We start from the raw sequence: 26,027 nt of genomic DNA, 5'->3' as shown, positions 1-26,027 counted from the left end.
TACTACAAACATTATGCAAAAGAACTTGCTTCCCTTCTAGCAGTAATTTATCGTTGATCGCTTGAGCAACGAAGAGTTACTAGGGACTGGAAGAAAGGGCAGGTCATTCCAGTTTTTAAGGAGGCCCGTAGGACAGATGGATACAATTATAGATCTATATCGTTGAAATCAATCTATTGCAGAATTATGGAACATGCTTATGCTCAAGAATTATTACGTTCTCGGAGAAGGAACATCTCCTCTGTAAAAATCAATATGGATTCCTGGATTCCGCAAACAGAGATCCTACGAAACGGCATTTGACACCACCCCGCACTGTCGTTTTGTGAAAACAAAAAAAAAAAAAAAAAAAACAAACAAAAAAAAAAACGAGCTTATCGAATATAGGTGCAGATCTGTGACTAGATTCATGACTTCCTTATAGACAGAACTCAACACGTCGCTCTTAAGGGAACAAGATCGACAGATGTAAAGGCACTTTAAATTTCCTATGTACCCAAAGGTAGTGTGATAGGACAGTTACTGTTTACAGTACATATAAATGTACATATAAATTATCCTGTACAAAGCGTAGGATGCTTTCTAAGGATGTTCGAAGACGATGCAATTGTCTATAACAAAGTATCAACGCCAGAAAATAGTACCAACTTTCAGAATTACCTTCAGAGAGAGAATTAACGAATGGTGTGGGCTCTGACAATTGACCCCGTACGTAAAGAAATGTTACATATTGCGCATACTTAGGAAAAGAAATCCGCTACTGTATAACTACACTATTGAAGACAAACTGCTGGAAACAGTATCTGGAGAAAAATATCTAGGAGTGACTATCCGGAGCAACCTTAGGTGGAATGAACATATAAAATAAAAAGTGAGAAAAGTAGATGCCAGACTCAGATTCATAGAAAGAATCTTAAGGAAATGTAGCTCATTCACGAAGGAAGTGGCTTTTAAGGCGCTTCTTCGGCCCATTCTTGTGTATTGTTCATCTAACTGGGATCCCTGCCAGATAGGACTGATAGAAGAGAGAGAAAAGCTCCAACGAAGAGAGGCACGTTTGTCACGGGATCGTTTAATCGGCACGATGAGAGTTACAGAGTTGCAGAGATGCTCAACAAACTCCATTGGCAGACATTACAAGAGAGGCGTTGTGCATGACAGAGAAAATTAATATTTAAATTTCGAGAGAGCATTTTCTTGGAAGAGTCGGATCACATATTAGTTCCCACTACATACAACTCGGGTAATAACCATGAGGAGAAACTTTGAGAAATTAGAGCCAATGCATGGGCTTACCGGCAATCATTCTTCCCACGCGCTATTCGCGAGTGGGACAGGGTTGGAGGGATCAGTTAGTTGTTTATTGAGAGCAATAATATCCGAGTAGCCCCTACATATTACTAGCCATCTAACACTAGAAATGGATTTACGAAGTGGTTCTAGAAGAACTGAAACATTTCTCCATAACACTCCTTGGAGGTAAAATCCAGTTTGACGTTAGACTCAGTCATTTAAATTGTAACGTGGGTGCAAACACAGGCGACGTAAGTGACTAACAAGGACGCTGATATTATTTTCAAGGTGATCCGTCGAGTTATAGAGCTTAATGTGAAATCTTTACATTATGACGTTATGCAATACCAGACTGTAGGGAAGATCATGACAAAATCTATTAAATACTCATGAGTAAGCCTTAGGGACAAATCGGGACCCTCGTGATGTGATAGGGCAGATCGCAGTGGATGTTGCGTGTCGTTTAATTCCTCAAACCTGTACTAAAGAAGAAACTTCGTATCTGTATCATGTGCTACACTACAATATGGAAGAACAGTGAATACCTGCTGGAAAACCAAACTAATGGCACACTCCGAGACAACATATAAAGTACGAGGGGCGTTCAGAAAGTAAGCTCCGATCGGTCGCGAAATGGAAACGACTATGAAAATCCGATAAAGCTTTGCACAGATGTGTTGGGTAGTGTCTCTAGTATAACCCCAGTTAGCATCACGTCGCTCTTCTCATTTCTGAGCTCGCAGTGAGTGCGTAAAGATGTCTAGAAAATAGTGTCTGCCGCCAAGTACGAGGGCCAGGTGAGAAATTTCGCCTGAAGCTATGCAGCTAACATTACATAACTGTCGTGCTGTTTCTTCTTCAAGACAATTCTCAGCCGCATTCTGCAGGGGCAATGAAGATGCTCCTGCATCGTTTTCAAATGGAAATGTGAGATTACCCACAATACAGTCCGCAATTGTCTCCCCCTGAGTTTCATCTCTGGTCACATGAACCGCTGTCTTTGAAGACAACATTTTGACACAGACAACGAGGTGTAGGCCAGCGTGGAGAATTGGCGGAAAGCACTGGCGGCTGCCTTCTATGATGAGGCTATTGAAAAGTTGGTACAACGTTGTGACAAAAGTCTAAGTCAGAACGGCGACTACGTAGAGAAGTAGCTGAAAGGTGTAGCTAATTGTTACAAGTAAAACATTTCTGATGTTCACCGTGGTTTCAATTTGGCAATCAATCGGAGCTTACTTTCTGAACAGGCCTCGTAATACCGTTGTTTAAGAAACCATATTTTCAGCCTAGAGGCTGCTCTAGCGCCTTTACGTAGGCAAACCCCACCCAAGAGTTTCGAATGGGTTGCCTAACACCCGGGCCCTGAGAACAGCGACCAGGCTGATTTGGTGTTGAAATTTCTGAAGGTACGTACCTAACGTGCTCAACAAAGGTGTTGCCGAACTGGGGCTGTTAGAGGGTACCTTCGCCGTTTTACTCACACACATGTTAATGTTGCGCTCCCGGGTGATCACGCCATAGGAGCGCGGAAGACGGGTGGGTTCAAAAAGCATAAATACCCTTTACTACTTCCGATTATGTTCAGATTTCGTCGAATGGTTTTGAACGGTTGCTAAAGGTTCCAGCCTCTGCACGAGAACAAAAACTGCGTTCTCTCTGCACTCACTTTCAGTAAGGTTGCAGCCCCACAGTATCCTTAGAGAAGGGTTGAAACGGCCGAGGATTTCAGCAACGTGAAAAGTTGTTAAGAACGTCTTCCTGTTGCTCGTATCACTGCGAATTCTTTTCCGACTGCGAGATGTGTCACCGTTCCAGGGAAAGGATTGGTTTCATTGGCGTAGTTTGCACTACCCCCTCAGGCAGTTTCGTGTCGATTATGAGCGGCGGTTTGTCTTAAATGTTTTCCTCAACCATCCAACGCTGGGTGTCACAGTTCTTATCTCCATCACAGAAACGTCAAAAAAAAAAAAAAAGGGTGGGGGGAATGAAACGTGCGTCAGAGAGTGTGTAACGATCTTCTCATCGTTCGCGGTGGCCATGGGCAGGAATTTTGGTGAAATCTGGTGCCAGTATGACACCACTAACCCACCTTGCATCTCACATGAACTTCCGAGCTGTGGACTTTATTCGCATGTGTCTAAAGGTTGCTTTTTTAATGGTCGCCGAGCACGAGGATAACGTGGTAGGTCTCCAAGTTCTTGCATCATTATAGAGGAAGGCTGTAGGCACGTTTGAGTCAAATTTGAAACTTATGCGTCGCAGTGGGAGGCAATTACGTGATTTCGGAAAAGTGATCAGTCGATAAGTTTAAGTATTTGGGAGGACTGATACAATGAAACTGTTGAAATAGTATCATACGTAATGAAAGATCGAAGAAAATAGAATTAGCATACAAACTCACACAAAACTGATGTAATAAAAAATCAGTGTTTTTTCAGGCGGAAATTTAGCACTACAGAACAGTAACGAAACCGGTAACACTATATGAGTCTGAATGCCTAACTCTGCATAAAAAATTCGAACAAGAAGAAGTGGGAAAGAAAGTAAGAAAAACAGAATAATTTTAGGACCGCAAACGAACAAAGGTAACAACTGGGTGAAGAGGAGAAATGAAGATCTATACACAAACATAGAAACAATAACAGACGCAATAAGGAAGAGGAGATTAAAATTTTACCTTCATATTTACAGAAGAAATGACAAAAGGCTAACGAAAAAATTTTATTTCATTCCCAAATTAAAAAAGCCTATTAGATGGTCGGAAAAGACAAGAAGGGGTTTGAGAAAACTGAACGTCACAGAAGGCACGATAAAAGGACAGGAAAATTTCAAGCAACAAATTCTAGGAGGGTGATGTCAAATAAATAGAGGCAGGCCATCAGCCAACGGATGAAGAAGTTCGGGGAAGGTAAGAAGGAAATGTCTTAGGGTATATGCAGTCAACGTAGAAGAGCCGGAAGAAACTGGTGCAGCTACATCCTGTAGGGCACCCGTGGCAAACAGAATTGCAGCAATACGATATGGCATGGACTCGACTAACATCTGATGTAGTGCAGGAGGGAACTGACACCATAAATCGGTAAGAGTGAGACGGGGTCGAAACCTCTTCTGAACAACACGTTGCAAGGCATCCTAGGTATCTCAATAATGTTCATGTCTGGGGAGTTTGCTGGCCAGCGGAAGTGTTTAAACTCAGAAGTGTGTTCCTGAAGCTACTCTGCAGCACTTGTAGCAATTATGGACGTGTGGGCTGTCGAATTGTGCTGCTGGAATTGCCCAAGTCCATCGGAACGCACATGTGACATGAATGGATGCAGGTTATCAGACAGGATGCTTACGTACGTCATATCTAGGCGTACCAGGAGTCCCATTTCACTCCAACTGCATACGCCCCACACCCTTACAGAGCCTCCACTAGCTTGAACAGTCCCTTGCTGACATGCAAGGTCCATATATTCATGAGGTTGTCTCCATACCCGTACGCGTCCATCCGCTCGATACAATTTGAAACGAAACTCGTCCGTCCAGGCAACATGTTTCCAGTCATCAACAGTCCAATGTCGGTGTTGACGGGCCCAGCCGAGGTGTAAAGCTTTGTGACGTGCATTCATCAAGGGTACACGAGTGTGCCTTCGGCTCCGAAAGTTCATATCGATGATGTTTCGTTGAATGGTTCGCACGCTGACACTTGTTGATGGCCCAGCATTGAAATCTGCAGCAATTTGTGGAAGGGTGCTCTTCTGTCACGCTGAACGATTCTCTGTAGTCGTCGTTGATCCCGTTCTTGCAGGGTGTTTTCCCGGTTGCAGCGATGTGGGAGATTTGATGTTTTGCCGGATTCCTGATAATCTTGGTCCACTCGTGAAATCGTCCGAACATCATCGCTACCTCGGAGAGGCTGTGTCCCATCGCTCGTGCCTCGAATATAATACCACGTTCAAACTCACTTAAATTTTGATAATCTGCCATTGTAGCAGCAATAGCAGATCTAACAACTGCGCCAGACACTTGTCTTATATAGGTGTTGCCGACCGCAGCGCCGTATTGTGCCTGTTTGCGTATCTCTGTATTTCAGTACACATAACTAGACCAATTTCTTTGACACTTCAATGTATAACTGGCCATGTTCTCTAATGAAAAAGTGTGTATGTGTTTTTAATAGAACGAGTTATTACGAACGTTGCCAGTATTAGTGTAATACTTTCAAAATTTGAAGTTCCTTGTTAGAAACCTATTTTTGTACTTAAAACTGATTTATTTTTTGTTAGCATTTTTAAGGATATAAGTTTTAATTTTTTTGAATAATAAATGTTTTCTTGTTTTCAGATTTTTTCCATTCATTTTATCTCGCAGGATATTTTGTACGTAACGATTATTAGTGTTATGCTGATATGCTTTATTTTAAGCTGAAACCGGACTAGTATCATGTTGAATACATAAGAAATCTCAATAACCTTGATGTACAAACTTATTTATCACTGAAATAATTTGTATTAATTCAAATTACTCAGTTTTTCTCTAATTTCCCCAACCTACTACACACAGGGAACCTCTTCAGCCGAAATTATTCATGCTGCGACAATTTGTACCTGGAACCTCCTGTGCGGGTGCTTTGCGTCACCTGTTTGCATAGCTACAGGGGCCGGCTCGGCGCCTCTGAGGACTGCAGTGGTTTCCGGGGCAGCGGGGCTGCTACCTCATCGGTTTCATTGCAAAAAATTCCCGCCATCAATTACGCCCAAAATTGGTTTCCCTTCCTGCCGTTCGCGTTGATTGCGGAGTTTAATCGGTCGCCGGTTCGATCTGTCAATTACGGCTGGAAGCTGCCGCTGGGCAAGGGGCATCTGCGCTGCCTGCCGCGGCCGCAGAAAATGGCATCGAGACCCTGTGGCACGGCTGCACCGCCTGCCGTGGCTTTCCAGAAACAGGCGCTGGTAAATCTGCAGCCGTGGATCACAAATTGTGGGGTCGGCGTTACAGCTTCTCGATGTGGCACACACGCAGAGGAACCAGAGCGTTATTACCGTCTGCCTTGCAGCGTGTTGCTCCACCTATGGACCGCTCTACAGCAGCAGTTCTGAGTGGAATGCATTTTACAAGTCCTTGGTATCTTTCAAGAAGTATGTGGCACGAGATATCTACGCACACATCATGCAGTTCTCGTAAATTACAGGCCGGTGGTTAGTATGCGAGGAGCTGGTGCCCAATAGCACCCCACATGAGACTAATTTCAGCCCATTGTAACATGATTCTGGCATTGTGACATGGAATATGACACCACCGTCGGGGAATCCGGCAAGCACGAAGGCATGGAGGTGGCCCGCAATAATGTGCACGTAGTCGACAACTGCCGTGGTGCATTAGATGACTACGAGAGATCCCATGGAAGCCCAGATGAACGTCCATCATACATCCCACACCACCCTGTGCCCGTGGGGCAATGCATCCTTCGAGCATCCGTTGGCCTGGAAAACGGCTTTTCTGGACACTACCACCGACGTGATGTAACAAGAAACGTTATTCATCCGCCAGCGCGAAACGTTTCGATTAATCCACGTTCCAATCTCAATGACCATATGGCCACTTAAATCGGTCCTCAGCTCGTGGTCTAGTGGCTAGCGTTGCTGCCTCTGGATGACGGGGTCCCGGGTTCGATTCGCGGCCTGGTTGAGGATTTTCTCTCCCCGGGGACTGGGTGTTTGTGTTGTCTTCATCACCATCAGCATCAAAATGTTCAAATGGCTCTGAGCACTATGGGACTTAACATCTGAGGTCGTCAGTCCCCTATAACTTAGAACTACTTAAACCTAACTAACCTGACATCACACACATCCATGCCCGAGGCAGGATTCGAACCTGCGATCGTAGCAGTCGCGCGGTTCCGGACTGCAGCGCCTATAACCGCTCGGCCACAGTGGCAGTGGGTAGATTGGACTGAGTAAACATTGGACTGTGGAAAAATTGGGACTTTGTACGGGCACTGATGACCGCGAAGTTGAGCGCCTCACAAGCCAAAAATCATCATCATCATCATCATCATCACCACTTTAATCGTAATGAACGATGTCTTGGTACAAAGTGGGAACACGTCTGGGTCGCCAATTTCCGAACGCTGTATTGAACTATGTGTGCTGAAAGGTCTGCTCCATAACACTTGTGGCTATTCCAGCACTGCATCCTGCCATCATATGTGTCACAGATCGCCACCTATCCTGCTTTACAGAGGAGGCCAGGCTCGTACCTCCATGGTCTGTGATGGGGCGTCGACGTGCAACACATGGTTGCCTACTCTTGGTTTCACCATCGTTCAGTCTATTTCCGTAAGATACGACAGTACCATGCTTACTTCGCCGTTTTCGAGACGTTCGTTGCCAGGCAACGAGCGGTAACAAATTACTTATTATCGAAGTTGTTTGTATCAGTGGATTTCCCCATTTTCGATATGTACGATCACTATAATTATTCCCCATTCGCCCCTTCTCCTCTTATATAAAATCTTTACAGAGCCACGTGCCCGCAGTGCCACCATGCGGCATTTAATCTCGCGTTGGGCAGTGGTCATACAGTTTTGCTTCATCAGTATATACCGGGTAGTTATAATTAAACTTTCCCTATTTAACACGTTATAACGAAGACGAGTGTCGAGAAGAGTCTGGAAGCGTAGGGTTGTATTCTGCACAGCAGAACAAACCATGTCCGTAGGTATGCTGTCTACCTCTATTGGCAAGCTGCGCTTCAGAGCAGAACGCTGGCCTGTCACAATGCACGTCTTTGGCCCTTGAGGGCCAACCTGTTCAAAAAACAATGGGCCAATGATGAACGGAGCCGTGAAGCTACACCATACGGTGACACGTTTACCATACAGAGGAACTTCGTGCACAGTGACTGGACGTGAAGATCCTCACACCCGCCAAGTCTGTTTGTTCACCTCACCCATCAGAGAAAAATGAGCTTCGTCCGACCATAGGATGGCCCAGGGTCAGCCCTCGTCAGCTTCAATCCCTGCGTGAAAGTGGAGAGCGAAGTTAACACGTCGTTCTGAGTCCTGTGGTCCGTACTGCTGTACGATATGGATGCCACTTGATACTGGTTCGAAGCAACTTCTGTAGAATGGACCACGGAATGTTCAACTGTCGTGGCACAGCATGCGCACTGCCTGACGATCGGGAATGGCGCGCGCGTTGTCTGCCATAGCAACAGCGATTTCATGAACTGCCTGTGGTGCAACCGGTCGTTGGCTTCTTCCCAGAGTAACACCCAGTTTGCCAGTTAATTTGAACTACTTAATCATGCTCCGCAAAGCAAGTGGGGAAAGAAGATTTTCCGTAATCATTTCAGCAGGCGATATTCTCGAAGTGCAGCTGCAGCGTTACTGTTGTTTTGATAACACAGCTTCACCAATAATGCCCTTCTCCTTTTGTCCAAGTTCATGTTGACACATCAACAAGTGCACTGCGACTGGTCAGGTGTGTGAGATTGAGAATTACGATGACTGATCACGGTACGTGATGGTCAAAGTTGGAACTGGACAGTGGCGCTGTGACGCATGGAAATCATGCACCCCATTCTCCAAACATTAATGCTGCCAAGTTTGGTACTCGTACGGTAATAAGTGTCCATGTTATAACGTGTTAAATACGGAAAGTTTAGTTATAACCACCTGGTATTCTCGTAAAGGCTTATGGGTCTATTGAAGATAGGCGCTTTGTAATCCTATATCTAATTTAAACTTCACCCCAAGCTTCTTCCTTTATTCGTGTAGGACATACAGTCTTGTAAAATTCGTTTAGTCTCTGTGGAACACACTGTATTTCAGTAGAATGAATGCCATATCACACAAGTGTGGTTTGCTGTTAAGAGCAATATTTTAAACCATCTATTCCCAGCCACATGTTGCTGTATCTCACTCTGATTAAATGGAAAAGAAAGAAAAGAGAAAACACACGTTCCCGTCTCTGTCTACTCCTCCTCCCCCTCTCTCTGTCCATCTCCTTCTTTCTGTTTTCTATGTTCGTTTCCTGGCATTTCTCTGACAATCTCCTCTTGTCCCCTCTTTCTGACCATGAGCATTGTTTATTTTTGTTGCGAATTCGAATCTGTATTAGTACGATAAACCATAAATATAACTTCCACATTTGCTGACAACGTTTAAGTATTTTGTATTTCATACAAATTGAAGAAGTACTTTTTTAGATTTTTGGTAACAGGGTGAAGCCAGGTTGGTTGGTACTGAGAGAGCGCACAGGATAAGGTTATGATTGTGGATGGGGCCGTAAACAGTTACTGCGAGATGCACAAACAAACACACAACTTTATTTTTTTAAGAACCACTCTTTTACACATTGCCTTAAAAGATCACAAATAAACAATACGGCTGAAGGCTTAGTCAAAGAACATGAGATACTTTCTGGGCTGAAGGCCCAAAACCACACCAAAAACAAGAATGGCTGAAGGCCTGGCTTAGAAATCAAAAGCAATTAAAAACAGAAGGCAATAACTTTTTCCTTAAAAAAAAAGCATGCAACTGAAAAGAATTAGCGGCTGAACGGCTACATTAAACGTCTGAAGGATAACTATAATTAAAACACATTAATAAACAATTTTTTCAACCAAGAAATTCCTTTTTTGAACTTACACCAGAACGGCCGAAAGCCTAATAAAAGAAATATTAACTTATTTGAAACAACGGCTGGAAGCCTGAACAACAAATCAGACAAACATTTAAAATAAACCCCGTCTTTCTTATAAAAAAAATTCCTTTAAAGAATACACACAGCTGAAGGCCTTATTAAAAAGGGGTTCACGTAAATTCTCAGCTGAAGGCCACACATAACACAACGAACAGCTAACGGCTTAGGGCCTGGATTACAAACAATTTCAGATAGAACCAATTTTAAGGAAAAATATTTTTTACACTACAGGCCATTAAAATTGCTACACCAAAAAGAAATGCAGATGATAAACGGGTATTCATTGGACAAATATTGACATGGGATTACATTTTCACGCAATTTGGGTGCATAGATCCTGTGAAATCAGTACCCAGAACAACCACCTCTGGCCGTAATAACGGCCTTGATACGCCTGGGTGTTCAATCAAACAGAGCTTGTATAGCGTGTACAGGTACAGCTGCCCATGCAGCTTCAACACGATACCACAGTTCATCATGAGTACTGACTGGCGTATTGTGACGAGCCAGTTGCTCAGCCACCATTGGTCAGACGTTTTCAATTGGTGAGAGATCTGGAGAATGTGCTGGCCAGGGCAGCAGTCGAACATTTTCTGTATCCAGAAAGGCCTGTACAGGACCTGCAACATGCTGAAATGTAGGGTTTCGCAGGGATCGGATGAAGGGTAGAGCCACGGGTCGTAACACATCTGAAATGTAACGTCCACTGTTCAAAATGCCCTCAATGCGAACAAGAGGTGAACGAGACGTGTAACCAATGGCACCCCATACAATCACGCCGGGTGATAGGCCAGTATGCCGATGACGAATACACGCTTCTATTGTGCGTTCACCGCGATGTCGCCAAACACGTATGCGACCATCATGATGCTGTAATCAGAACCTGGATTCATCCGAAAAAATGACGTTTTGCCATTCGTGCACCCAGGTTCGTCGTTGAGTACACCATCGCAGGCGCTCCTGTCTGTGATGCAGCGTCAAGGGTAACCGCAGCCATGGTCTCCGAGCTGATAGTCCATGCTGCTGCAAACGTCGACAAACTGGTCATGTAAATGGTTGTTGTCTTGCAAACGTCCCCATCTGTTGACTAAGGGATCTAGATGTGGCTGCACGATCCGTTACAGCCATGCGGATAAGATGTCTGTCATCTCGACTGCTAGCGATGCGAGGCCGTTGGGATCCAGCACGGCGTTCCGTATTACCCTCCTGAACCCACCGATTCCATATTCTGCTAACAGTCATTGGATCTCGACCTACGCGAGCAGCAATGTCGCGATACGATAAACCGCAATCGCGATAGGCTACAATGCGACCTTTATCAAAGTCGGAAACGTGATGGTACCCATTTCTCCTCCTTACACGAGACATCACAACAACGTTTCACCAGGCAACGCCGATCAACTGCTGTTTGTGTATGAGAAATAGGTTGGAAACTTTCCTCATGGCAGTACGTTTTAGGTGTCGCCACCAGCGCCATCCTTGTGTGAATGCTCTGGAAAGCTAATCATTCGCATATCCCAGCATCTTCTCCCTGTCGGTTAAATTTCGCATCTGTAGCACGGCATCTTCATGGTGTAGCAATTTTAATGGCCAGTAGTGTAAATAAAATCAACATTCAAAATTTTAATTGAACTCAGCTGAAGGTCTTTATGTAAAATTTAAAAAGAATTGAATTAATACACGGCCGAAGGCCTTGCACAATACTTTAAATTAAAATGAAAATGACAATCTAAAACAAACAGAACAAATAGTGCTCGGAAGTGTTCCAAGGGTCGGCCTGAGAAGGTAGCTCAAACGTAAGGTGAAGTGACAGGCAGCCAAGAATTGAACCCAAACCAGGGACAGCCCAATGACCAACCAACAATTTAACCAATTCCCTTCTGTCCGACCAACGGCACAACGATGGAAAATATCGGCCGAGGACAAGGATACGGCCGGCCGAAGTGGCCGTGTGGTTAAAGGCGCTGCAGTCTGGAACCGGAAGACCGCTACGGTCGCAGGTTCGAATCCTGCCTCGGGCATGGATGTTTGTGATGTCCTTAGGTTAGGTAGGTTTAACTAGTTCTAAGTTCTAGGGGACTAATGACCTCAGCAGTTGAGTCCCATAGTGCTCAGAGCCATTTGAACCAATTTGAACAAGGATACGAACAGCACTACGTCTTCAGAAATTGGCGTTTAAAAACAGCCAAGGAACAATAACCACTCTAAGCAAATATGAACCAAACAACTTCAAAGGCTGTCGAACTACACGCCGTGCCGGACAGCATCAACACGACAAGGAAAGGCACAGTGCCGGAAAAGTACGCTAATGAACAGGGCAGGTAACTGGGGTGTTATTGGCCACAGGGCGGAAAATACTGCTGGTGCACTTCACTGGTAAGTAACAATCAATATAATAATTAATTACAATATAGGAAGACGGCTGCAAGATTTTGCCGACCCCAACACTTCATTGCTGCTAGTCCGAACGGCCGAGGGAGCAACAACCCGCAAATGAACGAAGAGATATCACAATTTGAGGCTTCATAACCGGTTAAATGATCACTCAACTTCAGTGTCCCGGTTCGGTGGGCAACGAACTTTGTCACTCTCGCAGCTAGAGCCTCACAATCCGACAGCGCGTGCACGCCGCCAGTGGTCCCGGCCTGGCACCGCGCCGTGGAGAGTTCCACGCTCTTCCGTCCCAATACTAAAATGAAACTTCCTGGCAGATTAAAACTGTGTGCCCGACCGAGACTCGAACTCGGGACCTTTGCCTTTCGCGGGCAAGTGCTCTACCAACTGAGCTACCGAAGCACGACTCACGCCCGGTATGTAAAGCTGTGAGTACCGGGTGTGAGTCGTGCTTCGGTAGCTCAGTTGGTAGAGCACTTGCCCGCGAAAGGCAAAGGTCCCGAGTTCGAGTCTCGGTCGGGCACACAGTTTTAGTCTGCCAGGAAGTTTCATATCAGCGCACACCCCGCTGCAGAGTGAAAATCTCATTCTGGAATACTAAAATGGTCACTGTGGAACAACAGAGACGAATCACAAGTCGACACACACCGAGAACCCAGAAGCGGTCGGCGAACAAATACACGTCGTCCGACAACCAAGGACGTCCCCACTCAAGACATGTGTGTTGGCAACGGTCGGGCAAGTCATGGCTGTCCGGACCTCGCTGCTGCCCCGTCCCCACTGAACTCCCACACACGATAATCCAGAAATACTAGCGGTCGCTCCAAAGATAGTACGACAGTGCTCTTATCGATAAGTGCTGCTGCTGCTGTCACGGGCAGGCAAGCCAGCAAGTTAGTGACGCCAGTAAATTGAATAAGAAAAGAGATGGCAGTACAGCCAAGACAAGATGTGAAGCAATAAAGGCACGAACACGAGCCGCGCACGGCTCACAGGGTGTTTCCACTTTGTATGTTACATATACAGGATGAATCGTCTAAAATTTGCAACGCAAAGGACTATTGATGTGCGGTTTTCACATAATGTATTGGTAGTCAGAGCTCGTATTGTTAACGAATCAACAGGTCATAATAATAGCTAGAAAGTGTATTTTTGTGCATAAATACACATATTTTAAATGGAACAATGCCTGTTAACACTAAAAAACTAAAATCTGGGTACACACATCAAAAAAGGTTTTGCATCACCTCGGGTCCGAGAGTTCCGGAACCTGTACAGAAAATTGGAATAGAGATCGACATAAACATTATTTTTGGCCTTTTTATTGCTCATGAAAACTATACATTGCACGTTGTACCACCATACAGCGAGACCTTCAGAAGTGGTGGTCCAGGTTTCTGTATACACCCATACCTCTAATACAGGGGCGTACCACCATACAGCGAGACCTTCAGAAGTGGTGGTCCAGGTTTCTGTATACACCCATACCTCTAATACAGGGGCGGGCAAACGCTGCACGCGGCTCATCAGCACACAGCGCTGCACGTGTGCTGCTCGCGTGCAATCGTCGACCGGGGCAGTGGTGACAGCTGGCAGGTTGCGGCAGTGTAGTACCAGGCTAAGCTGCGGACGTTGAAGCGAAGCGACCACTACGTAGTGAGCGTTGTATTTCAAGAGCCGGAAAATGCAGAGTGAATCAAGGAAATGCAGAAGTGGAGATTTGCTATCTTTTAAAAAGGAATGGGACAATCATTTTTTCTTTGTGCAAAAACGTGAAAATTCGAAATGTATAATATGTGACAGTATTCTCGATGGTCAGCGGAAGTTTAATATTGAACCCCATTATAATAAATTTCAATACGTTCCCGTACTTAGTGCAATAAAAGAGGAATTTCTCAAGCGATTTGGGGATATATCATACTTATCCCAAGGTTTTGAATAGTTCTCGAGACAATTTGCTGTTTCTGTAGTTGCAAATGGAATTAATAGATCTACAATGTAGATTCTACAGCGTAGTTCTCGTATGAGAGACAAGTTCCTTTTGGCAAGACGTGTAATAGATTTTTATCACGACTTTCCACAGCAAAAGTTTCCTCGTCTCCATCGTGAAGCCGCGAAGATAATATGTTTGGCTCGACATACGTTTCTGACAGATTTCTTTCTGTTATTAAAATTGATGAGTCTCGGTTAAGAGCAAACATCAGTAATGAAAGTTTACGTAACTGTTTGCGTTTGTCTGTATGTAGAAATTTTGTTCCAGACATTAAACGTATTGTAAACTCCACTTGTGATAATTAAATACAACGTATCGTAGGTAATAGGTACTCTTTCAAACCATGATTTCTTTCAAGCACTCGTACTAACCTTATTCCTTCATTCAATGAAGCAGGCCAGGAAAAACAACGCATTGCAGGGGAAGTAGCGGAGAGACGGTATGGCGGGGAGGGGGGAGAAGCGGGTGGCCAGCTTGCCCCTGTGTGCACGCAGAACACCTGTTTACTGCACACGTGCAAGTGCACCGCACGCGTGCAGGATTCCTGCCCGCCCCTGCTCTAATACCTAGTTGTACGTCCTCTAGCATTGATGCCTGCCTGTATTCGTCGTGGCATACTATCCACAAGTTCATCAAGGCACTGTTAGTTCAGATTGTCCTACTCCTCAACGGCGTTTCGGCGTAGATCCCTCAGAGTGGTTGGTGGGTCACGTCGTCCGTAAACAGCCCTTTTCAATTCATCCCAGGCATGTCCGATAGGATTCATGTCTGGAGAACATGCTGGCCACTCCAATCGAGCGATACCGTTATCCTGAAAGAATTCATTCACAAGACGTGACGATTGGAGCGTGCATTGTCGTCCATGAAGACGAATGCCTCGCCAATATGCTGCCGATATGGTTGCACTATCGGTCGGAGGATGGCATTCCCGTATCGTACAGTCGTTTCGGCACCTTCCATGACCACCAGCGGCTTACGTCGACCCCACAGAAAGGCACCCCAAAACAACAGGCAACCTCCGCCTTGCTGTACTTGTCTAAGGCTGTCTGTGTCCAAGCCGTTCAGCCTGACCGGGTTGCCTCCAAACACGTCTCCGACGATTGTCCGGTTGAAGGAATATGCGACTCATCGGTGAAGAGAACGTGATGCCAATACTGAGCGGTCCATTCGGCACGTTGTTGGAGCCATCTCTACTGCGCTACATGGTGTTGCGGTTGCAAAGATGTACCTCGCCACGGACTTCGGATCTGAAATTGCGCATCATGCAGCCTATTGCGCACAGTCTGAGTCGTAACACGACATCCTGTGGCTGCCGAAAAGCATTATTCAACATAGTGACGTTGCTGTCAGGTTGCCTCCGAGCCATAATCCGTAGGTAGCGGTCATCCACTGCAGTAGTAGCCCTTGGGCGGCCTGTGCGAGGCATGTCATCGACAGTTCCTGTCTCTCTGTATCTCCTCCACCCTGTTTGAACAACATCGGTTTGGTGCACTCCATGACGCCTGGACACTTCCCTTGTTGAGAGCCCTTCCTGGCACAAAGTAACAATGCGGACGCGATCGAACCGCGGTATTGACCGTCTAGGCATGGTTGAACTACTGACAACACGAGCCGTGAACCTCCTTCCTGGTGGAATGACTGGAACTGATCGGCTGTCGGACCCCCTCTGTCTAATAGGCGCTGCTCTTGCATGGTTGTTTACATCTTTGGGCAGCTTTAGTGACATCTCTGAACAGTCAAAGAGACTGTGCCGGCGATACAATATCCACGGTAAACGTCTATCTTCAGGAGTTCTGGGAACCGGGGTGCTGCAAAATTTTTTTGATATACAGGGTGAGTCACCTAACGTTACCGCTGGATATATTTCGTAAACCACATCAAATACTGACGAACCGATTCCACAGACCGAACGTGAGGAGAGGGGCTAGTGTAATTGTTTAATACAAACAATACAAAAATGCACGGAAGTATGTTTTTTAACACAAACCTACGTTTTTTTTAATGGAACCACGTTAGTTTTGTTAGCACATCTGAACATATAAACAAATACGTAACCAGTGCCGTTTGTTGCATTGTAAAATGTTAATTACATCCGGAGATATTGTAACCTAAAGTTGACGCTTGAAACCTCCGACGTTCAGTTGCGTGTTGTAACAAACACGGGCCACGGTCGGCGAGCAGCATCTGCAGGGACATGTTTACGATGACGACCGTGTTTACGAGTGTGGCTGTAGTGCACTGTTGTGGTTTGGTCTAGCTGTCGCAGTGTCCGCATGTAGCGCTTGCTGCTATTGTTATTCTGCATTCGTCTCCGCACGCAGACCAACTGTAGTACACCGTGTTACCAGACGTCTGTGATAGTGTAGTGTTCTACGAACTGTGACCATGGTGCATTCAAACTCTGAAAAGGCGGAGATGATACTCATCTATGGCGAGTGTCGACGAAATGCAGCTGAAGCCTGCAGGGTGTATGCAGAACGGTACCCGGACAGAGAGCATCCAACGTGCCGCACATTGCAAAACATCTACCGCCAACTGTATGCAGCAGGTATGGTCGCAGCACGCAAACGGGTCCGTATCAGGCCAGTCACAGGGGAAGCGGGTGCAGTTGGTGTGGTAGCTGCTGTTGCCATGAACCCACACATGAGTACACGGGACATTGCGAGAGCCGGTGGACTGAGTCAAAGTAGTGTTATGCGGATACTGCATCGTCACCGCTTTCACCTGTTTCATGTGTCGCTACATCAGCAATTACATGGTGTTGACTTTAATCATCGAGTGCAATTCTGTCAATGAGCATTAACAGAGAATGCGTTGCAGTTCTACCTGTTTACCGATGAAGCGGGTTTCACAAACCACGGGGCAGTGAATCTACGGAACTTGTATTACTGGTCCGTGGACAATCCTCGCTGGCTCAGACAGGTAGAGCGACAGCGACCGTGGACTGTAAATGTATGGTGCGGAATCATTGGCGACCACCTCATTGGTCCTCACTTCATTGCAGGGGCCCAAACAGCTGCAACATACATCGCGTTTCTACAGAATGATCTGCCAACGTTGCTCGAAAATGTCCCACTGGAAACGCGTCGACGTATGTGGTATCAGCATGATGGTGCACCTGCACATTCCGCAATTAACACTAAGCTGACCCTTGACAGGATGTTCGACTGGCGTTTCATAGGACGTGGAGGACGCATAAATTGTCCAGCCCGTTCTCCTGATCTTACACCTCTGGACTTCTTTCTGTGGGGTACGTTTGTAACCTCCCCGCAAAAATTTAAATAAATGTTAATTTGAAATGGAGCCAAATGTAACCTCCCAACAAAATAATGTTTAATAAAAAATGTGAAATGGTACCAAGCGTAAACTCCCCACAGAATTAAAAGGAATGGTAATTGATCATGAATCACACAATAATATTAATTAAATAATGAACCATGAACGAAATGTAACCTCCTAACAGAAATAATAATATCTGGTAAAATTTTATAAGGACAGCAGCGCTGAACTTTGGCCCTGTATTCTGAATAAAACAAGCAAAATTCTTACCTCAATAAACTGCAACAATATCTGCTCTTATTTATCGACACAGCTTCGTGCAATGCTGGCGTATATATATATATATATATATTGATTCTTGGAAGAAATGCATAGGAAATATTCTTTAAATTGAAATGAATACTTTTTCTTCCAAGGAGTGGAAAAATTCTTTAAATTGAAATGAGTACTTTTCTTTAAAAGAGTTACTCTATAAAAAGATTATTATTGGGGCATCTTTTTTGAACAAATTAAATTACAATTAACATACATTATTAAATATGCGCAAGGCTGCTTCTTTACCTTCTACAACAATACTCATCCTCCAGAGTCCTGACCAGAGTCCTGACCAGAGTCCTGACCAGAGTCCTGACCAGAGTCCTGACCAGAGTCCTGACCAGAGTCCTGACCAGAGTCGCGACCAGAGCACACAGCCGACGCATGCCGACTCCCTACTACCGTATCCGCCTGACTACTACTGCAGACAGACTCCGACTACTGTCGACTCGCGCAGACTAGCGCAGACTCGCGACAAGCAATAACTAACGATAAACTACTCTCTGGTCAGAGATTCTGTCATGCCTCGCCCATCGCCGGCGAAGCATACACCTTACATAACCCTCCACTGGGGGGGGGGGGGGGGGGGCAAAAATTTGGCAGCGATGGTGAGTCAATTGGACTTGCCATGAGCAACAAATTTTTCTTAATTAACTAACTTTACAATCACAGAATATTTGCAGAACATGAAATAAAATATAGTGCACACGCACTGAGTACAGACATATCAAGCAATAGCAAAATGTATACACAATGAGTACAAAACATATTAACAAATGGCAAATGTGCACACGCACTGTAGTAGTGAACATATCAGGAAAACACAAATGTATAGGCAACGAGTACAAATCATATTGAGAAATGACAAAAGTGCACACGCACTGAAGTTCAGAACATATCTGGGAATCACAAAATGTATACGTAATGAGTACAAATGATATTAACAAATGACATAAGTGCACACGCACTGTAGTTCAGAATATATCAGCAAATCACAAAATGTATATGCAATGAATACAAATCATGTTAACAAAATGACCAAAGTGCACACGCACTGTAATACAGAACATATCTGGGAATCACAAAAAAAAAAAAAAAAAAAAAAAAAAAATAAGTATACGTAATGAGTGCAATTGGCATAAAGTGCACACGCACTGTAAAACTCTCTAATATTTTTTTACAACAAATAAACATATCAAGGAGTGAAATAAAGTGCACATGCACTATAGAAGTCTTTAGTATTTTTAGAACAACTGGTCTTGTTAACAAATGAAAGGAAGTGCACACGCACTGTATATGACTTTTTCATTTTACAAGAATTAGGAAAGGAATAGGAAGGATTGCGTCATGGTTGTAGCACTTTAGGTTGCACGCACCTGCACTGAAAGTCCATATCTTTCTACTGAAGCACAACACCAGGTGAGACAATCTGAAGCTCTTTTCCTTGAAGTATTAATCAGTGTAGCCAGGACACTGAAATGTCGTAATAATATTCCATGCTATCATTTTGGTAGTACACTAGGTACACCAAACAGTGGGACCATAATAATATCTCCATCGCTCAAGGTGGTGGACAGCATGTCGTGTCAACACCATGTTCTTGTAAAGTAGACCAACGTAGAATTAGTGCAAAAACCAAATATAGTGCTCCATGATCATGAGGATAGACAGGACAAATGGATATTGCAGTAATTTCTGGTAATTAGGTCAGAAGGTGAAGGACATTAAGTCACATAGTAGTCTTCATTGAGAATTACACTAGTCTAACAACTGATTTGAGTAATTGGTGGCACTCATCGCCCAGTTACTGAACATTTCTGTACCATGTATGTAGTATTACGGAATAATGTTCACAGCCGGCCGAAGTGGCCGTGCGGTTAAAGGCGCTGCAGTCTGAAACCGCAAGACCGCTACGGTCGCAGGTTCGAATCCTGCCTCGGGCATGGATGTTTGTGATGTCCTTAGGTTAGTTAGGTTTAACTAGTTCTAAGTTCTAGGGGACTAATGACCTCAGAAGTTGAGTCCCATAGTGCTCAGAGCCATTTGAACCATTTTAATGTTCACAAATCGTTTGTTTACAGAGAACATTGGCACTCATTGCCCAGCTACAAACCATCAGAAGTCATCATTCAAAACAGAAGCTAATGAATGGCATAGTATTAACATAATTCAGTTAATTATAGTAGTCATTGGCACTCATTGGCCATCTTATTACAATAATCAGTGGCATTCATTGGCCAGTTACAAAGCATTTTTTTTTGTATTCTTCAGAAGTCATTATTCAAAATGAGTTAATTATTGGCATAGCATTTATACATAATTAGTAATCATGGGCATCATAAGTGATCTTATTACAATAAACAGTGGCATTCATTGGCCAGTTACAAAGCATTTTTTTTGTATTATTCCGAGGTCATTATTGAAGTGACATACTATTCAGAGCTGATCAGTATTATTCAGAACTCTCTTAAACTAGTAGCATTATTTGGGACTGGTAATTACTTTGTTTGCTTTTGAGTTATTGCTGCAAATGAAGATGTGTAACGTCAGTCGTCATGAGTCAGCTGTAGCAAGGTTATGAAACAAAGGCAGTATATGTGATCACATTTATAAATGATAGACACAACTGGGTAAAAAAATGCAAGTACTAGTACAGGTTTAATAAGTAACAGGTTTAGTATCATGAAAAGCTTCTCCTGGAAAAAATACAAAATGGATTATTGAGCTGAAAGAAGAAACGCATATTATGCTGAAAAGTAATAAACTTCTAATTAACAGGTAGTGAAACGTGTATAAGAAATATATGTTCTCTAGCTGTCCTTTCCAAAACCTTCAGTCATCATACCATGCGATATAAAACATACTGTCAAAACGAACTGCAACAAATACTTAAATAACTACATAGCATCTCTTAACTAACAGCAAATATATAAACTTCATCATTATTTTCATCTGCAAAGAAAAACTTCATTATCCATATCACCATAACTCCATTATTATCATCACCTGTAAAGAAAAACTTCATTATCCATAGTAGCATATTCTTCATCATTATTCATCACCATTCATTATCATCTGCAAAAAAAAAAATCACTTCATTATTCATTATACAACTATTCCTTATTTCTATCATATTACATCACTAAAACTAAGATGTTTAGTTCTGTCTGACAGCCTGCATCAATCGCCTCGTATTCTGAAAGAAAAAAATAGTTAAGACTGCTATCATACGATGTGTATAGTATATTCTTGTTAATGCTTGTTAATTCTGATCCATTTACTCTTCATCACGAGGTATTGCATCCTCTTTCGTTCATTCCGAAGGTGAAATTCCCATTTCTGTTTAATTTATTTCGTTTACACGTTATTTCTTTCTGAAAATGATGAACAAAGTTTAATGTCTTGCATTTAATTCATATACCCATTAGATAAAAACTGGTTTATAGTAACATAATTGAGCATACAGCATAGCATGACAAAAAACGTAATATGTCAAAAACATCGACAGTGTTCAGAAGCAAAAGTGTATACAGTGTATCACAATGTAGCAGCAAAAAAAAAAAAAAAAAAAAAAAAAAAAAAAAAGTAAAATAGTCACGATGTTTAGCTATCATAAGGCAAAATGTTAAACTCACCTGGTGTTTGTTATATCTTAAATATTTCATAGTACATACAAACAAAACAGGAAAACAATCATACATACATAAAAAATGGAAAATATGCACAGTCTGATGTGTAACGACAACAAAAGCGACCTGCTAACCTTACCTTGCCGGGCACTTGCCAAGAAAAAATACGACAATCATCAGTAAGTAGTCACATAAATATAATTCCATAAGCGGTCAAAAAATGTGTAAGTTCATCTGGAAAAATATGCACGGTCTGATGTGTAATGACAAGAAGAGCGACCTGCTAATCTTACTTTGCCGGGCACTTGCCAAGAAAAAATTACGATAATCATCAGTAGGTGTTCATGTGAATATAATTACATAAGCGGTCATACAAAATTAGGAAATGGCATTACAGTGTGATAAATCATAAAGTATTTTCATTCAATAAAAGGTTTGACGTTGGATATGTGGTGGTTCCCTTTGGTTTTTCTGGTTCTCAAAGTTTCGACGTGTACTACATTGGGGTGAGGAATGTTGCGAATCCGATATGGACCTGCGTATAGAAGCTCATATTTACTGCATTTACTCTTTCCTTTGTTGGATAAATAGTGTGTACGTACTAATATCTTCTGTCCAATGTGAAATTCACGGCGTGTACAAACCTGTTTTTGCTGTCTTCTCCGGCGCTCTGCGGCACGTTTGATGTTGTTCAGCGCAATGTCAATTATTTCATGGTGTCGAAGTCGACGAGATGTAGGAAATGTTACTAATTCTTTAATTTTGTTAGGTGGTTCAACATTTTTCAGTATAACAGACGGAGATAGCATAGTAGATTCATTCGGTATGGAATTAATTACATCTTGGAATGAGAGTATGTGTGTGTCCCAATGAATATGTTTTTTATGGCAGTAAATTCTACACAGTTTACCAATTTCTTTCATTATTCGTTCACAAGGGTTCGAAGAAGCATGGTACCTGGATATATAGATCGGAGAAATATTTCTAGCTCGTAACATACGTGTCCATATAGCAGATCGAAACTGTGGTCCATTGTCAGAAATTACTTTCAACACATGCCCTACATGAAATAGAAAATATTTTACAAATGCTTTCGAAACAGTTTTAGCAGTAGCTTTGCGTAACGGAGTGAAGCTAACAAATTTTGAAGTGAGTTCAACAGCGACAAAGATGTAGCAAAAACCTCTATTAGTTCTGGGAATCGGACCAAAAATGTCTACAGCGGCCATATGTCTCAATTTAACAGGAACAATGGTTTGTAATGGAGGAATATGTGAAGTCGTGTCTGATTTAGCTTTCTGGCCGATTTTACATGACGCTAAAACTCCTCGTATATATTTCTCCATGTTGGTAAAATAACAGTTCTGTCTCAGTATAAGAAAACATTTTCTAGCTCCATAATGTGCGTAATTTAAATGAGTATACCAGATTAATTTGTTAACAAGTTCATCAGGAATGCATAATAACCAATTGTTGCTGTCAGGATGAGAGCGGCGAAACAGAATGTCATTGCGTACAGTGTAATGGTTTCTAATGGTAACATTATTTCTATCTTGCCAAAGGTGTTTAATCTCTTTCCATACGTTGTCTTTATTCTGCTCTTGTGCTATGTCTTGTAATGACGACGAAATGAAATTTTCAAATGCAACTTGTTGAATGTACATGACGCTGAAATTTGCTTTGCAGAAGTTGGTTGCGATGTCTTGCTGATTGTTGCTGAGAGAACGGGATAGTGCATCTGCTACAATATTTTGTGTGCCGGGAATGTGAACAATTGTAAAATCAAATTCCTGCAAATAAAGTTTCCATCTACTTAATCTGTCGTGTGTAAATTTAGCCGAAAGTAAAAATTGTATCGCTCTGTGGTCTGTGTAAACGGTGGTATGTCTTCCATAAAGGAAATGCCGAAATCTCGTAAAAGCCCATACAATACATAATGTTTCAAGTTCAGTAACAGAATAATTGTGCTCAGCAGGTGACAGAATGCGACTTGAAAGGCGATGTTTTTAATTACTGTATAACCATCTTCTTCAATTTCCTGAAAAATATGTACGCCTAAAGCGGTGTTAGAACTGTCGGTGGCAATGGAAAAATTTCTGGTAAGATCTGGGTGCGATAAAAGTGGTGCATTCAACAAGGCATGTTTCAAATAACATTCTCGTGAACAAGATTCTGCGTGTCAAAAGTATTGCTTGCGTTACTGGAATATGCAACCTGTACTATATCTGGTCAAATTCTATGTGACGTGTTATTATTTTCGGGAGGATGCTGTGGCATTTCAACTATTTGTACTGTTCTATTATTTCTTCCTGACGTATTACGTTGTGGATGATACCTACTGTCTGGTTCATTCATGATAATATGTTGTTGCTAATGTTCTTGCTGCTGATAAGACCGACTGTTATTAAATGTACACTGAAAATTGTGCTCATTATTTTTACGTCTGTCGTGATACTCATTTCTATACGGCGCATTGCGATAGGAATTGAAATAGTGTGTTTTCTGTACGTACTGGTTTCCTTGTTGCTGTACGTTACTATTTGTTGGAACTGATGCTATACGTGCACGCGGCGAAACATTAAAGCTTGGTTGACCTTGTAGACTGCATTGTTGGTTAGGTATGCTAACCGGTTGGTTTTGTTGCTGCTGCGGTGAAAAACCTCTATTGTTACCAAAAATATGTTTGCGACTACTGAAAATTTTGCACATACTGATGATTATATTTTTCTCTGATATTAAAATTCTCGTGTTTGTCATTTCTGGAGCGTCTAATGAAAAAATTGTCGCTTTCGGTAAAAACTTGTCTTATCAGGTTTTCTTTACATGTTCTTAATCCTAGATAGAGCAATAGTTGAAGAGCTGTTTTGATAGATATAAAGGATAGTGGAAGAGAAAGCAGGAGTGCAGAAAACTAAAGATGAAACAGCACTACTACGGCTCGGGGCCCTGTGCACGCTACGGCACATACTCATTAAAGCGTAATGAATCCCCTGAGGTTTATTACGCGCTGCAAATAAACTTTAGCTTTTGCGTTACAGACAATGGCGGTAAAAATTCAGAAGCAAATTGCTGTATCCATGCTAATTGTAGTTTCTGCATTACACGAAATGTTGGTAAAAATTCGAGAGCAAATTGTCGTATCCAGTTCAAAGCTAGTTTCTGCGTTACAGACCAAGCTGGTGAAAGTACAAAAATAAATCGACGTATCCAGTTCAAAGCGTATACCTGTGCTCTGTCATTTTTAAATTCCTTAGATTTTCTTACGGATAAAAATTGCCCATAATCAAAATTATCGTCTCTGAATTTGAGAACACGTTCAGGTTTGTGTGAGAATCTGTTTGTCTGTGTCATTTCGGATTTTAAGTCGCGTAGCTTTTCGGATTTTAAGTCGCGTACTCTCTGTAAATTATCCAAATTATACTGGCTGTGTGAGTGTGAGAATTGTTCGGAATGTGCCGTATGCTGTGACGTGTTAGTGGCTGAAACATTTTTCATTTCTGTCACTTTAATACGTTCGTCAATTTGGCTGATCTGTTGTTCACATTTCTTATCGACTTCCGTATCCAGAGTGTGTGAAAGTTCTGGTGACTTTAAATTAAACTCGTCGCATATCTGTGTTTCATTTTCAGAACATTGTTCAGTGACTGCATTAATATCATCTCTATGTGATTCTCTTAGGCCTGCATGTCTATTACCTAATTCTTGTGCAACAGATTTAGTTTCTTCACTACTGTTACTAGCACAAGCCTTAATTTCGTCACGTAATTGTTCTTTAGTATCATGACATTGCGCGCCAACGGCTGTAATCTGTTCACTAAGTTGTTTGTTCTGTTCATTAACGTTGTCGTGTTTTTCGTTCGGCTGTTTAAAACTTTCATTAAATTGATTGTTCAATTCACTAAGTTGTTTGTTCTGTTCATCAAGTTTTTTAATAAATTGTTTGAAATTTTCATTACGTTGTTTGTAATAGTTATCTAGTTTTTCATCCATTTGTCGTAAAAATGCCATAACTTGATCCACAGTAACATTACCTACTCTATTCTCTGTGCTGTTTGATGGTGTACCTGCAATTGTCAGGTTTTGTGTAACCATTCGGTCATTTTGTGATTCTTGAAAATGTTTGCCAATCGGATGAGCACTGCTAGTCACTACACCGGAATTAAATAAATCTGTCGTACTCTGATTACTCAGTTCATTTTCATTAGAAAAATTTGTCTGTTCGTCACGTAAATCCTGCAAACCGGGTGTGTCAAGCTGGGCAGCGCTCATTGCAACAGAACGCCCCGCGTCATCAATTGTCGTAAAATTAACAGAGGACACAATTTAATGTATTTGCTCATCATTAGCAATAAAATCATTACCGATGATCAGTGCGCATTGATTGTCTGTAAATGGGGAACTGTCATTATTACACTGCGTGTCGTAAGTACT

Source organism: Schistocerca nitens, chromosome 4, assembly GCF_023898315.1.
Source record: "Schistocerca nitens isolate TAMUIC-IGC-003100 chromosome 4, iqSchNite1.1, whole genome shotgun sequence".
In the NCBI taxonomy this organism is placed as follows: domain Eukaryota; kingdom Metazoa; phylum Arthropoda; class Insecta; order Orthoptera; family Acrididae; genus Schistocerca; species Schistocerca nitens.
Note: the sequence above shows the minus strand (reverse complement) of the source record.